We start from the raw sequence: 18005 nt of genomic DNA, 5'->3' as shown, positions 1-18005 counted from the left end.
ATATATATATATATATATATATATATATATATATATATATATATTCATCAGGCTTATGAATCCTAGCGTGGATGAAACGCGGACTATTCTGTTATGAATCCTAGCGTGCATGAAACGCGGACTATTCTGTACCATATATATTTTATAACTTACTACCTAGCTCTACCTACGTATTGAGCACTGTTACAGTAAATACTTAAAGTTTACGCATAAATTTATACTTTCGTATATTAATTTATGTGATTAAATTAGGTAATCATATATATATACATATATAAATACATATATATATACACACACACACACGCATATATATATATATATATATATATATATATATATATATATATATATATATATGTAAAGTGAGAGGGGGAGAGAGGTTTATGTGTATTTGTATATTTTGGCAGCAAGTCATTATTCAAGCACCTCTGATTGAAAAGGACTGAGTCCTTTTTTCTGAGTTTGTTGGATAATTTTTTCAGTTCGCCGAGCATATTTTTTTATTTTGGCTTTTATGTTGTATATTATGGCGCCCAATAGTTGTTGTTTGACCAGATTCTTCTCAAGCGCTTTAAATTGTCGCCAGGAGCGATTGTTGTTGTCATTTTATTTATTGAGGCTTGGTGTACATTTATAGTTTGTTCTACTTTTTATATTGGTTATTGTTGTGTCGTAACACAATTGTAAAAGAAAAAAAATCAAGTCGAGGTTGGTTTAACAAACGAAGTGTATTAACATCACATGAACAAAAGTAGGAATACGTATATAACTGACTAGCGCTTAGCTAGTCAATGGAGTATACTGTCGCTCCTTCTCACCGGTGTAGACATTATTATATATAATGAGAAACGGTGTTATTTCCTTTATGCATAGAAAGGCCGGTATAACAGTTATAAAGCTGGGTGCGGGATGGGTAGAGGCGAATTATTTTTTAAATTTTGATTTTTTTATTTTTTAATTTAATTATTTAGTTATTTATTGTTAATCGTTTAATAGGGTTAGTATATTTGTCCCGATATTAAATGAGATCCGATTAATAAGGGGCTGTAGTTTTTTTTTTTTTTTTTTTTTAATTAGTATGGTTTCTAGTAATTTTAGTCTTCTGGTTCAATTGTTAAGGTATCAAATTTTTATGTATTTATATATAAATAAATACACCTTGGACTTTGTTATAAAGCAGTGGATCTTATCTCTACGTATGACATTTTTATTTCATTCCAAAATTTCATTATTATTGTCATTTTTTATAATTTTATTATTAAAAGTGTTCTATTTGTAAACTTTATCTCTCTCTCTCTCTCTCTCTCTCTCTCTCTATATATATATATATATATATATATATATATATATATATAGATAGATAGAGAGAGAGAGAGAGAGAGAAAGAGAGATAGATAGATAGATAGATAGATAGTGTGTGTGCGGGTGTGCGGGGGCTGATGAATTATGTTTTCAGGAAAAACGAACGCAATTACCGTAGTTCAAGAATAACCGTTTTTTGTCCATAATTTTCTTTAAAAAAATGTCTCGAAGGAATTATTTTAACAAATTGGATGAGCGTCACGTTTCCACCATGATTATTTCAATTTTCGAGTGAAAAAAAAAAAAAATGAAATTATATAAAATTTGTGATTTCATTTTACCCAAAATTCGTTCGGAACATTTTAAAATTGACGTAGCGTTGTGCTAAAAGCGGGAAGGGGAGATAAATATGTCTTCACGATATTTTTGTCATTTGAAACTGTTTGTTCGTCGTGCACTTATTTCGAAATTTAAATGACGTTTTCTTCTGCTTCGTTTTCTAATATCACAAGCCAATTCACGTTGTTTTTTTTCCTGATCTTCACGCGTTTTCATATCCGCCTACTTAGTTGCCCTGTCGCTCTTCATAATTTTATCATCATATTGTACTTCCTAAGATACTACTACTACTACTACTACTACTACTAATAATAATAATAATAATAATAATAATAATAATAATAATAATAGATCCTGGATATGACCTTAAACTATATCCAGTGGTGAGGCCCCAGCTTGCAGGCTGTGGGAAGTGTGGAGCCACCCTTTAATTGCCATTGCTCCCAGGTCCACTCTGACCCGGAGTGATAGTACCTGTTAGGGTCCCAACTATGGGTTAAATAGAAACCGACTTGAAAACAACAAAGATATTCTATAAAAAAAAATTTTTTTCCAAGTCTTTGGATTCGGCATTTGATAACCTGAAAACGGTTGATATGCCGTAAAACAAAAACAACCAACAACCAGTATAATAATAATTATTATTATTTTTATTATTAATAATAATAATCCTATTAGTATAATACAATTATTACTAGTATTATTGCTATTAACCGCATCATCATCATTTATATATTAATACGATAGTGTGTATGTTCTTTCGTGTGTCAAGCTTACATCCGGGTCATTTAATTATGTTCTTCTATTTCTTGTTATAACAATTTTTACCACGAATTTTTCATAAGTTTTGATTTCGGTTTCGACTATAGCTGATGGCTCTTGAATCATCTATTTTTTATAAATAATTTTATCAAAAATTCTTCATAAGTTTTTGTTTCGGTTTCGATTATGGCTGAAGGAACTTAAGTTGTTGATATATATATATATATATATATATATATATATATATATATATATATATATTCATAAGTTTTTATTTCGGTTTCGATTAAAGCTAATGCGCCCAAGTCATATGAATACACTTTTTTATTTTTGAAATCGCAAGTTTATAATATATAAAAATCGATAGCACATTAATTCTATAATAATATAGACGAAATCTGCAAAGAATTAAAATATCATATTTAAGTTTACTTACGGGCTTTACCGGGTGTTCGTGCTAGCTTAGATGAATAGTTTTGCAGTTTTAACAAAAGAGCTACAATAATATCAGAGCGTCTCCGGTTACACTGAACATCTACAGAATGCCTACATCAATATATTACATATGAAGGAGTCGCCTGTGGAAATTCCACAGGTCCCGCTAGTTATTATTATTATTATTATTATTATTATTATTATTATTATTATTAGTAGTAGTAGTAGTAGTAGTAGTAGTATTAGTATTAGTATTAGTAGTAGTAGTCACTAGGAATTCTCAGACTGGCCATCATTATGATTGCTCACGGTGTTCCTTGGAGTCTAGGTGACAACAAGTCTTCGCAGATTTCCAGTACTCTCCATCTCTTTCGATAACCTTTACAAATGAATTTGCGTTATCCCCACAGCTGCTTGCCATTTACTTCTCGCTGGCAATGACCCTGGATCGTCACTCGAATTCGGGTGCCAATAAGCCTCCTCACCGTCTAAGCCATTGACGGTGACGTTGAAGTAGAATACAAGCCTTCGAAGTCAAGGGTAATTTTATGACTGTGTTCAAATCTCCCGACTAGTAGTAATTATCACTTTCTACACTGTTGATTGCCTGAGCCTGAAACAGTAGTGTTGCAAGTATGCCTATAATATTAACTATGTATTTAACAAATTAAAACACACACACACACACACACACACATATATATGAGAAAGTATAAGTGTAACACGTTGTAGTCTTAGTCACAAAGGAGACAAAGAATAGGAAATAACATTAACTGGCTTTTTTTTTAACAATGAGATATATTTTGCGTTCTCCCGCCACACGTGACTTCTTGTAACGGCTATGACGTCTCTTACGTAACCATCTTCTCGAATGTTCCCTCTCTAACGTGGACGTCTTCTCGAGTATGCACTCTCATTTTTTATAAATTTCTTTTTCCTTGCCGTGACGTCATTTTGCTATCTCGCCATCGTGGTTACTTATGTACCATGTTTTACCATGAATATACGATTCGATTAGTTATCTTTGTCCATGTTATTTTTTTCAGTGACATATACATGGGTCATAACAACTTTTTGATAAACAACAGAGTTTCAATGGATTTACATATAGGAAACTCTCTCTTGGCAACCCCCTCAACAGTAAGGATGGTAGGGGAGTTCTGGATTTTAGTATGCGGTGAGGTGGTCGAAAAAGTCGATTCTGGCTTGAACTTCCTTTCACATTGCGGGCAGGTTGTTTCATTTCGATTTGAAGAGTTGGCTTGCCAGCGTCCTTCTCTCTCCTTTCTTTCTCTGTTTCTTCTCCTCAAGATCCCCACGTCGATCGTCCTCGGAAGTGGCTACGCCTTTGATTATGTTCTGCCTCAAGGTTTGCCTATTCTTAGCTTGGGTCTCCCATATGTCTGTGCTGATGCCACACTTCCTGAGGTTTGCAAATTTATATATAATCCTCTATAAGGCCACCATTCGCTCATGTATGGAGTATTGTTGTCATGTTTGGCTGGTGCATCTGCTACTAGTCTTTTGCTCTTAGACAAGGTTCAAAAGAGAGTCGCTAACCTGATAGGTCCTATACTGTCATCTAAGCTTCCGCCTCTGTCCCATCGACGAAATGTAACATCCCTCTGCCTGTTCTACAAGTACTTTAACAGTGAATGCTCCGACGAATTGCAAGCACTTATACCCCCTCGACGTAAATACCCCCTATAAACCCGACAAGCAGCAAAATCTCACCCCTTCACAGTTGAGATCCCTAGATGTAAGAGAGCCTTCTACTCCAGTAGTTTCTTCCCCATAACCGCTAGATTTTGGAATTACCTTTCGGATTCCTGCGTCCCCAACTGTACTGACATGCAGAAGTTCAAGTGTAACGTGAACCGACATCTTGCTGTTCAACTCCCCACATAGGACCCCTGTAGCTTATGTCCCTGATAGTAGCCCCCTACATCAAAGTGGCTATGTGCCTTGTTTGGGGTGAAAATGTAATTAAAAAAATTTTGTGTTTTCATAATAAATGCTGGCTTCGATTATTGACCTAATTTGAATAGGTCCTTTGGCGAATTTGTTTTCATTCTTCCTTTATTTATTTCCAAAAAATAAAATACTAATTAAAGTACAAAAAACATAAAAACTTAGTAATAAAATAAACTGAATGGATACATAGATAAAATTTAAAAAGGAGCAAATTTGCCAACGTTATCTCGCTCGAGCAATCGCAAATAATTAGCGAGGTCCCACATTCATAATGGCGTCTTTATTTTTTATTTTTTTATTTTATTTATTTATTTATTTATTTTTTTGTACGGCTGGCCAGCAGCACTTAGTTGCGCCTATCATAAAGTTTAACCTTCGCCTGATTACGTCCGGCAGAATCGGTTCGTGTCTTCAGCTTGCAATATATATTTTTTTCTTTTTTTTTTTATTGTAAACGCCATTTTCAGGATTAATCTGACATATTTATTTTTGTGTTGAACGGAACTGGCGGAGCTGTCAGGCAAATGTCGCAGACACTTGGCGAACGCTGCACAGACATCAATAATAATGTTCATAATACTATTATAAAATAAATAAATAAATAAAATAATAAATAATAATAATAATAATAATAATAATAATAATAATAATAATAATAATGAAATCATTATGATAATAAAAATAATGCTGATTATCATGTATAAGATAATGACTAAAGTGATGATGATGAGGATGATGATGATATTAATGAGATGAAAGTTACGAGAAGTAGTAGTAGTAGTAGTAGTAGTAGATGAAGAAGGAAAGCTTCTTATGAAGGCTGCTGCAAGGAAGGTTGGCTCCCTCTACCGTGCTAGAAAACTACTTACGCCTGCCAGTATCCTATACCTCTATAAGGCAACCATTCGCCCATGTATGGAGTACTGTTGTCACATCTGGGCTGGTGCATCTGCTGCTGCTTGTCTCTCACTCCTGGACAGGGGTCAAAAAAAAGTCGCCAACCTGATAGGTCCTGAACTGTCATCTAGGCTTCAGCCTCTGTCCCATCGACGAGATGTTACATCCCTCTGCCTGTTCTACAAATACTTTAATGGTGAATGCTCTGACGAACTGCAAACACTTGTACCTCCCCGACGTAACTACCCCCGACAAACCCGACAAGCTACTAAGTCTCATCCCTTTACAGTAGAGATCCCTAGGTGCAAGAAAGCCTTTTACTCCAATAGTTTCTTCCCCAGAACTGCGGGTCTTTGGAACTCCCTTCCGGGATTCTGCTTTCCCAACTGCAATGATATGCAGAAGTTCAAGTGTAATGTTAACAAACATCTTTCTACTCTTCTCCCCTCATAATGACCCCGCTAATTAATTCCCTAATAGTAGCCCCCTGCTTCAAAGTGGCACTGTGCCTTGTTTGGGGTGAAAATTGAATAAAAAAAAAGAAGAAGAAAGCATGATGATAACACGGGGAGTGAAAGGAAGTGACATAATTTACTCATGATGATAATATAAATTTTTTTAGAGGATATTACTAATATCACCACCACCACCACTACTATTATTACTACTACTACTGCTGCTAATAATATTAATAATAATCTATTACTAATAAATACGTTTGATGATTTGGTATCTATAAGCCTGAAGCTCAAACTATGTCGTTATTTCTAAATCTAACGTGGTCGTTACTTTTTAAGTGTGTCGTTACACTTCAAATCTCTTGGACCCCCACCTCGTCTGGTACCGTCGCAAAAGAACAAACAACCAAAACTGGCAAGAAATAGAAATAAAAAGCAGACTATGCAGATGAAATGCATTTATTCGTGGTTCGTCCAAAACAACGCATTCCATTATTATTTCCAAAGTCTTTTAACACACACATGTGCTTTTTAAAAAGGCTCTGTTCCCGCCACCAGACGCTGGCGCTAGCAAACGTTTTCTTGCCTTCGTATTTACATGCCAATCTTCATCGGTCGGCAACCTGCTTCTCTCCTTCACAACGTGTTTGTTTTTTCTCCTTTATTGTGACGCAAGCTCGCGCGCACTTGTTAATTTGCATGCATGCTTTAACGGCTACTGCTGCTAATATTTTCGCTAGCCAAATATCCTTCGACTGCCGCTGATATGCTCACACGTGCCGACACGCACTCTGTTTCTGGTTCACTTCCGAAAGGGCCTTCGGCTAACTCACTCTTCCAAACCCTCTGACTGACCCTTTGATTGACTCTAACTTAGCTGAATATATTGTAAACTATCTTTCTTTGTGACGTCAGAAACGAACTCAACCATGTGATTGTCTCCTCACGTGGATTTACATACACATGTCTCTATGTTGGAAACACAAATAACATTCCTAAGTTGATTTCCAATGTCAGAACTCTGACCTCTAATTATTTCTAACACAATGGGCAATTCTCCATAATTCTATCATGGTATCTAAATTGTTGTATGTTTTCTTTTAAACTCTTGAATACTGGGTTCGATTCCAGCCCTTTCCTTTAATAACTATGATTTTCAATCCTATTTACTTTGTTTTCTCTAATTACCGGGATCTGTTTCCTTCAATATACAACACTCCTGTGTTTATTCAAAACTAGCGGGAAATTCTACACCGGCATCTTTCATAAATGTTATCAACTTTTATCGTCCTTTTTAATCAATAGAATCTCCCGATAAACAAAGACGCAGTATAACACAAAGTTATAATAAAAATAATGCCGGACACTTTTATCATTTAATTAATAATAATATTATAAACATTACATTGCTTCATATCTAGTATATTGCTGCTGGGCATTCTGTAGACGCTCAGTCTGAATTGAGACCTCGCAATATTAGTGTAACCCTTTTGCTAAAACTGTACAAGTATTTATCCAATAATCTGGTTAATGTAGTGTCAGAATATATCTGGTTATTACGTTTTATCTTTAATATCGGTATAAGAATTTGTGTCATGTTTCCATTACATGGACGCCCGAAACGAACGAAAATCTCATCATATCATTATACTACTTTAGCCAGAACAGATACCGCCCATTTGATTCTAGCTAGAAAAACAAAACGGTATAATTTAGTTTCACGTAAGTCCCAAAAGGGACATTTTGTAAAAATTATTTTAACTTTGTGTTATATTGCGTCTTCGGTTATCGGGAAATTCTATTTATTAAAAAAGAAGATAGAAGTTTAGAATATACATACTACGAACATTAAATTAGCGTATTTATAAACTAATTTAATCTTCGCGGTATATTATCACCTTCTAATCTCCATTTTAACAAACTAAAAACTTTATGGTCCCCCGACTACTGCCTTGAATTTTAGGAGAAACATTAAAAAGATTGGGCCAAAAAGTGTGTGTTTCAGCTATAAAAGACCTTGGGGTTCAAATCCTACAAAAGTTTATCCCGGGTCAAATATTACGTTTCCAGATGTATATCCATGTGGTATTGCTTTTGGGTAAGTTTCAGAAAAATCTAATTGTCGGAAAAGATTCTGTGGCTACAAAAGTACTATTTTGGGTCATTTTGACCACTTTTGACCCCCTTGCGACGCAACCAGAATTTTCATAAAAAATCCGAGAACGTTACATTTTCTCCCTTGGGTAGTTGTAACTTCATGCAAAATTTCAGAAAAATGGAACAAACGGACACACGAACGAACGGACGAGGGTGAATTCTAAGGTTCAAATTCGACTAAGTCCATGGACCAATAAATAAGATTTCCTAATCGCATAATTTATAATCTTGAAACCGTATTGTTCATAATTTATCCGCATATATATATATATATATATATATATATATATATATATATATATATATATATATATATATATATTCTGTATATATATATATATATATATATATATATATATATATATATATATATGTTTGACTCATGTCCAGGTAACTTACATCTAACATTTCAAGTGTTTAGACCCAAAATTGTCGGAGGAGTTTGGTAGAGTCTGCAAAGGTCAATCATTTCAATTTTGACTTCTTGGCAGCCAGATTTTCGCCCAAAACTGATTTAAAAAATTGCTGCATATCTGGATACACTTTATGTAAAATTTCAAATGTTTAGACCCAAAATTGGCTGAATAGTTTGCTAGAGACCGCAAAAGTAAAATCTTTTGAATTTTAACCGCTTGGAAACCAAAATTTTGGTCAAAAACCTATTAAAAAGCTTTCCCTTTTTCTGAATACACTTTATGTAAATTTTCAAATGTTTAGACCAAGAATTAACTGAGTAATTTGGTAGAAATCGAAGAGGTAATTTTTATTAACTTTGATCCCAATTCTGATCCCTTAACATTTACTGTTTTAGGTTCAAATCAAAATAACTTTGATTCCTGTCCAATTAACCTACATACAAAATTTGAAATGTTTAGACCCAAAATTAACGGAGTAGTTTGGTAGAGTTTTCAAAAATGAAATCGTTGAACTTTGACTCCTTGGCAGCCAAATTTCTAGCCGAATACCGAGTAAAAAGATTTCCCCAAATCTCAATACTCCTTACATCTAGTCTCGAGTATTTAGACTGAAAATTTACAGAGTAGTTTGATAGGAAAATGTACACACACAGACAGACAGACAATGTCACTACGGCACAATCACGTTGACACACTAGATCACCAAAGTTAAGCAACGTTGAGCCTGGCCACTACCAGAGGGGTGACCTTTTGGGAAGGTATTGCGCCGAGTCGTAGAAATTTTCAGGTTTGTATCTGATGTAAATACCTGCAGTTTACTGTATACTCTGTCCTGGGGCCATCAGTAATACCAAAAAGATTGGATGGTTCTACACAAAGCCTTCACCACTATAAATAAATCATTTGTGTGGATTTCCGAGCAACTTAATTGTTGTGGCGGAACTTTATACGTGGAATCGACTGAAGAGTCCATATATATATATATATATATATATATATATGTGTGTGTGTGTGTGTGTGTGTGTGTGTGTGTGTGTGTGTGTGTGTGTATCTAACCGTCGGCAAATTTTCGTGAAAACAGAAAATGATTTAAATCTCTGGCTCAGGATACGGGTGGGGCTGAGGGTCGATATTAATTAGGGTGACACGTCATGTTGTGTGTGTCGTTGTGTCGCCGTGAGCCCGTAATCACTCTCTTGATTTAACATTGGAACGAGGTTTATTGAGCGCAAATCTGCCCGAAACGCAATGTCTAATCTCACTGCCTGAATACGCGCATACTAGTACGTCCGTTTAGAGAAAGCCTAATTCGAACCCTCATGAAGACACCTTTGTATACACACATTCGACAGACAGAACATAATAAATGGGACAATTGAAAAATACGTATCACCACCATCACCAACACCACCACCACCACCACCACCAACACCAACACCAACACCACCAACACCACCACCACCACCAACACCGTCATCATCATCATGATAAGTAGTTGTAAGTATACTTGATTTAAACAATATACAGGGTGAATCGATAAAATTGCTTCCATAAAGAAAACAAAACTACAGCCTTATTTTAAAACTTTTATTTAAAAAATCATTTCAGATAACTTGATTATTTACTAGAGCTGACATCTATTCAATGTAGCCGTCTTCAGCTTCAATCACCGCCTCAATACGGGTCCGGAATGAGGAACATGCCTTTTTCACAAGTATCGGCGAGAGCTCGGCGAATACTCGGCCGATGGCCACGATCACGCCGGTTTTGGTGCTGTGGTAAGTTATGTTGATGATGATCTTGACGTATGGCCAAACGAATGAGTCCAGCGGTTTCAGGTCGGGCGAAGATGGTAGGCGGTAAGAGAAGGGTTCAAAATCGTAACACTCTTTCGGAAACCAAGCCTGGGTTTCTTTTGACTCGTTGGCCGGCGCCGAGTTGAGCTGCCACACCCAGGGTTTGCCAGCGGCCAATTGATTACACCGGATGATCAGCACACTCTTCAGTACATCCAGGTAGACTTTGGTATTGTTTTTCCACCCAACTTCGAAGATGTGAGGTGGCATGATTTGGTCATCACGTGAAACCAAACCAAAATGGTAGGATCCTTCTATCGCTCCAGTAGATATCTCACTACTGATGCAATTCTCTATCTGTATAAAAGCCAAGTACGTCCAAGGATGGAGTACTGCTGCCACATCTGGGCAGGAGCTGCTAAAAACAGCCTATCCGCCCTTGACAGAGTACAAAATAGACTTCGTGGTTTAGTGGGGGATGCCCTTTTCTCTTCTCTGCAACCTCTCTCCCACAGAAGAGACGTTGCGAGCCTGTCTTTGTTTTATCGTTATTTCCGTGGCAGGTGCTCGTCTCAGGTCCAATCCCTCGTCCCCCCCCCCTCGCCAATGTTTCACGAGAAACACTCGTCTGGCTGAAACTACTATCAATAATTTTCCCCACTCTCTACCTGTGCCTAAATCCAAACGTAGATTCCATGAGCAAAGCTTCTTTCTTAGAACTGCACGCCAGTGGAACTCTCTGCCGCTTGCCTGTTTCCCACCTGACTACAACTTGGACGTCTTCAAGTCCAACATAAACAAACTCCTGACAAACCGCCCCCTTAAGTAAGACACTCTATCAAAATCCCCAATACTAAAGATTAATATAATACTATCTCATTGATTACTGTACACGCAATAACCCTTATCCCAGAGTGGCCTTCGGGCCTTGATAAGCGGTGACCTCCATGTAAAAAATAAATAAATAAATAAAATATAACCGTGGCCGGAAACTCTGTTTTCGTCACCCTGAATACGTCCCTGTTATCAGGATTTGAATTTTGAGGATGCTCGCAATTGTCTAGTTATCATAACTTGAATCGATAGAGAGCATGAGTTGTATAGCGGCGCATCTCCAATTTCGCTAGTTGAAAATTGTATCACTTTCAGACACTTTTCATATAGCTCTTGAGATTTGTATACAACTAGCCAACTAGTAGATGATCTGCCAAAAAAAAAAAAAAGAAAAAAAAAAGAAAAAGAAAACCTGTTTTCATCAAGGGGGAATAGGAATATGTTGTATTTTCTATGACGACAATTTTATCGTTCCACCCTGTGTAGCATCCTTGCCTAAGGATTAGGCAATACTGCGTTCAAATTATACCGGATATATATATACAAGGTTGTTTCTAAAGTTTAGTCGCCTATTTTTTTTTTTTTTTTTACACAGTGATCACCACTTATCAAGGCCCGGAAGCCACTCAGGGATAAGGGTTATTGCAAGTACATTACTTAGTGTGGAGATTTGATAAAGTGTTTACTTAAGGGGGCGGTTCATTAGGAATTTGTTAACATTGGACTTGAACACATCTAGGTTGTAGTCCGGTGGGAAGCAGGCAGACGGAACAGAGTTCCGCATGCGTGCAGTTCTAAGAAAGAAGCTTTGTTCATGAAATCCGCGTTTTGATTTAGGCACAGATATAGAGTGGGGGAAATTTTTCACAGTGGATTCAGCTAGACGGGTGTTTTTCGTGAAAGATTGGCGAGGGGGGACCAGAGATTGGAGCTCAAACGAGCACCTGCCATGGAAATTACGATAAAACAAGGATAGGCCCGCAACGTCTCTTCTGTGGGAGAAAAGGGCATCCCCCACTAAGCCACGAAGTCTATTTTGTACTCTGTCAAGGCAGGATAGGCTGTTTTTAGCAGCTCCTGCCCAGATATGGCAGCAGTATTCCATCCTTGGACGTACTTGGCTTTTATATAGATAGAGAATTGCATCAGTAGTGAGATATCTTCTGGAGCGTTGAAGAGCTACAGGGACAGGAGTGGTACCATTAAAACGAACGATCATTTGTACTCCAAAATGTATTTTTCAACAGCCCCCATTATTTTCAGTGCACTTTTGTTAGTGGTGAATGATGGCTATACATGGCGTCATAAGCGAGCGTCGTAAAACGAGGGTCGCACCAAAAGTAAAGCTTTCTATTTTTTAACTTCTAAATTAAAGAGGTGCAAAAATGGAAGTGGTACCATCAATACGAGCGACCTCTAGGACTCTAGAATTTATTTTTCTAGATAGTCACAACCACATTTAATGCACCTTTGCCAGGAATTCAATGACGCAGCTCTGTTTCTAACGCACATCGATGACAGATGTTTCTTTCTATAAGTTATTGCACTGTCGATATTTGCAACAGAGAAATGAAACGTTCAGGTCATGAATGCATAAGTTCAGTCATCATAACAATGCAATTATCAATCTCCTCTTATCTATCGGGCGAAATAAAAAAAATAAGAATATTATTTTTTGAACAACACAAATGTCTAGTAAAAGAGGTCCTTTCACCTTGATGTACATTTCCTTTGCATTTAAGTTGAGTAATCTAATATATAAACGGTTATATGTCTGTGTGTCTGTATCCATATTTTCAAACTCTATCTTTTCTGAAACTAAAAGTAGCAGAATGATTGGATTTTTGATGGGTCTTTAGCCAGTTAAAATAGATTTTAAGGGATCAAAAATGGGTCAAAATTGAACAATAAATCGTTATACATTTCGTACATTCATCTTAGTTTATTTTTAATTAATATTTTAATCAATTTATATGTGTGTCACGTTGGTACAGTGGTAACGTCAACAGCTTTAAATGATACCGTTTTGTTTCAATTCTAGCTGATGACATCAAAATCTTTTTTTTTTTACCTTTGAAATCATGGCTTTATAATCTAACACATAAAAGGCTATATATCTGTCTGTGTCCATATTTTAAAACTCTATCTCACCCGGAACTAAAAATCGCAGGGCGATGCTGGGGGCCTTAAATCATTGGACTTTTTATGAACCGTTCTTTTATGGATTTTAAACTTAAAATTAAAATAGGTTTTAAGGGTAAAAAAGGCGTAAAAATTGAAAAAAATCGTTATAAATTTTGTACATTCATCTTATTTTATTTTTAATCAGTTCATATGTGTATCACAGTGGTACAGAGGTAACGTCACCAGCTCTGAATGCTACATATTTGCTTTGTCGATTCTAACTGATGGTACCCAGTTTTACTTTTGAAATCACGACTTTATAATGATATATACGAAACCTGGACAAATTAAAATATCATATTTAACGACCGGGCAAAACCGGGCTCCCCATCACGCTAGTATCGAATAAAATAAATTACATTGTACCTTGTTCAAGTTTTGAACGTAGATTAGTACACAGAAACAGAGTCCTATAAACGGATACTAAGCTAGGCTGCTTTACAATCATGTTAGTTGTTATAATTCTAGGCAACAGCGATCCAAAATGACGAATAATTATGAAGGCGTGCCTTTAACTTAATAGAGTCTTACATTTCCAGAGTTAATACACTTTCCAGGGCAACGCCGGTACACTTTCATCTAGGTTATTCTATAATTTTGTAAACTCGTTTATTTGTAACTTACTGGTGACCAGAGCAATACAAAAAATTTCAAAGGTAAAACATCTTAATATCTAATGTTGTACAATTTATATGAAAATATCAAACCGGAGATACTTGAATAACCTGGAAGTGGGTCGTGATGAATTTACTTTGAGATAAACAGAAACTTCCGAAATATATTTGTGATAAAGTACAAGTAAAATATTTGTTTATTTTCCTAATATTACGTTGTGATTTGGCTTTCAAGCGCACTTAATGCGTATTTTATTTAATCTAAATTAAAACAACGCTTCTATTGAACTCTCATTCTTGACGTTATCCTCGCGTTACCTACGCACAGTTCAAACATTTCAAAATAAAACCGCCAGATACAACGCGCGGCTCGATACAAAAAGACTTCTTTCTCCAAATTTACAGCATGGAAAGAAAGAAGAAAAGGAAAAAAAATTAAACAAAACAACACACTGAAGATGGAGTCTATCTCCGAAATATATTTCTTATAAATTTCAAACAAGTAAAATATTTGTTTGTTTTCGTAATATTACGTTGTGATTTGGCTTTCAAGCGCACTTGATGCGTATTTTATTTTATTCAGAACGAAAATTGTCGATTTAGTAAAAAATTTTTATTTTATATATTTACAAAATTATGCATGGAGATCATGACAAATCCTGGATATATCGCAAAACTTGAGAAGATTAAGACAGTGGACTAAATGCTGCGTATGCCGATAGTTTGGAGGATGAAGAAAAAAAAACACAACGATGACTGATATTTTTGATGTGTCAATTTAAAAGGTGTAAAAACAATTTCTCCTTAACACAACATTATCTTGAGAATTATTCATGATAAATCATGAATAATGGAGATAGGTATGAGTCTATGCCACTACAGAAAATGAAAATGGCTAGGAGGGAAATATCTTTTTTTAATTTTACGGAAAAGAAATTTATATTCAATAAAAAGATATTAAAAAAGTAAAATAATTATATTTCTGGTAAGTAAAAATTCTAACTTGAGTAAAAATGGACCGTGGTTTTTGGATTTAGCGTATTTTAATTATTCGAAATAACTTAGCTTTTTGACAAGTAATATGGTTTGAGCCGTGTGTAAAGAAAGGGGCTGAAAAGAGAAACGGAAAAGACGAAAATTTTGAAGAAGAGAGATAGAAATTATTGATGATGACGATGATAGTAAAAACAATTACTTTTTATTTTTACACCTTTATTCCGCACTGTGATTAGAAAAGCATTATGTTCGCCCCAAAAGTGTGTGTTCATTGTTTTATATAAAAGCGAACAATTGTTTCGTCCAGTATATATATATATATATATATATATATATATATATATATATATATACATACATATATATATATAGTAGAAATGGTAATTAATAACAACTGAAGAAAGTGCTCAATAGTGTTGTAGAGCAAATATGCGTTTTATTTTTTTATTACCGTATCTTTCTGTTAAGTTACATTATTGTTTCAGCTACCCGGCCGTTTTTTGTTGCTGTCTGTAGCTTCCTCAGACTTTTACAGAAATGCCCTTACATTTCTGTAAAAGTCTGAGGAGGCTACAGACGGCAACAAAAAAAACGGCCGGGTAGCTGAAACAATAATGTAACTTAACAGAAAGATACGGTAATAAAAAAATAAAACGCATATATATATATATATATATATATATATATATATATATATATATATATATATATATATATATATATACACTGGTATGGATATCCAGCGTTGCCTGGGTTGACATAAAGTGCCGTTTGAAACACTCCTGTATACTGATCATTTTCATCGTGGGCAACGTGGATGCCCTCACAACAAAATAAAAGAACGGATGAAAACATGTAAATGTAAGCGTCCCCAAAAAGAAGTACGTGATACCCTCTCCACCAGATATTTCGGTAAAAGGGCTACAAAGAGAATAAACTATTCTCCGGATATTAAGCACACTGGAAATAAAACTCTCCCCGTCCCAAATAATAATTAAAAATAAATCATTACAACGTTTGCTTCAATAAAAATAGCAGCGAATGCCCGTGCGATCGAAAAAAAAAGATCAACCAAAAATTAATTCCAAAAAAACAATTGAATTAAATTTTTGCGTCATTTTATATTTCTAATGTAATCCTCCCCCTCCTCCAAAAAAATTGAATTTGTCATTTTGGGGTTCGTTCTGTTTATAAAATTGTTAGGTGAAAGTATAGAATGGCCTCATAAGAATTAGTTACATTTATCGTTATTTCATGTTTCAAATGTAATTCCCGCCCCCCACCACCACAAAAAAATTGTATTCGTCATGTGTCCGCCCCCATCGATCGACAAACTTGAAAAAAATGCTACGTTGAACGCTTTGTGGTCAAAAATGGGTGCTCATTTCACGTTAAATTTATATAGAAAAATTATCCCCACGCTAAATTGTTAATTTTCTTTTTTTCAAAATGTCTTCTTTCATATTATTTATAAAGACTGTTTAAACGTAATAGCCCCCCCCCAAAAAAAAAGTAGGTTTGTAAGGGGTTAAACAATGCTGGGTCAGGTCGTAAAAATTGACCATTTTTAATTTAAGATATTAAATAAATTATAAAGAAAATCTGTTTCACAGGCAATTAAACACACTTGCTATGGTATAATAATTATTATAATAAATCCTGGGCAACACCGACTAAATTTTATAAACAAACAAAAAAAGGAGCAGGTTTTGCTCACATGGAAAATTGGCCCTGTGTTTGATTAAATCTGCCCTCGTGGGGATGCAAGTAAATGAGGACATCAGTTTTAATTATTTTCTCTAACAAATAAAAAAAGTTACTTAAAAATTAAGAATAAGCGAAAAATAAAATATAATGTTTCCTTTGACAGAAGTATCCTATCATGGGCGTAAATATTTCTTGACCAGGAGAGGTGTGCAAACATATGACCTGTATATTTCTTTGATCATTGGGAGTTATACAAACAGACAAATACACACACGGACGCTACTACTTTATATATAGAAAATATATATGTGTGTTACGTATTATTACGGCACAGGTACTCATCAGTGTTAAAATATTAATAAAAACAAAAATCATACGAAGAAAAAATAATTGAGAGCATGATATTAAATAGAAAACCAGAGAAGAAAGAAAAGGGAGTAGTAGTAACAGAAGCAGTAGTTATAGTAGTAGTAGCTGTTGTAGTTTCAATGGTATTTGTAGTAGTAGTTGTTGAGGTAGTTGTAGTAGTAGTTTTAGTTGTAGTTGTATTAGTTGGGAGAAAATATTTGAAGTTGTAGAAGTAGTTGTAGCTTTCTTTACACAGGAATCACCACTTACCAAGGCCCGGAGGCCACTCGAAGATAAGAATTAATGGATATACATTAGTCAATGTGATTATAGCTTATTAAACATAAGTAGTGGAATTTTTGTAATATAGATTACATAGGGGGACGGTTCATCAAGAATTTGTTTACATTGGACTTGAAGACAATCAGATTGTAGCTGGAAAGCAGTACAACAGAAGAGAGTTCCATAGCCGTGCAGTTCTTAGAAAGAAACTTTTTTCATGGAATCTACGTTTAGGTTTAGGCACAGATAAAGAGTGGGAGAAACTATTTGTAGTTATTCTCGCTAGACGAGTGTTTTGAGAAGTAGGGGGGGCATATATTAAAGCTCAGACGAGCACCTGCTATGGAAATAACGATAAAGCAGAGACAGACTAGCAATGTATCTTCTGTGGGAAAGAGGCTGCAGGGAAGAGAAAAGGACATCTCCCACTAAGCTACGAAATATTTTTTGAACCCTGTCAAGTCAGAATAAGCTGCTTCTAGCAGCTCCAGTCAGGATGTG

Source organism: Euprymna scolopes, chromosome 29 (genome assembly GCF_053919585.1).
Source record: "Euprymna scolopes isolate OS-2025 chromosome 29, ASM5391958v1, whole genome shotgun sequence".
Lineage (NCBI taxonomy): Eukaryota > Metazoa > Mollusca > Cephalopoda > Sepiida > Sepiolidae > Euprymna > Euprymna scolopes.
Note: the sequence above shows the minus strand (reverse complement) of the source record.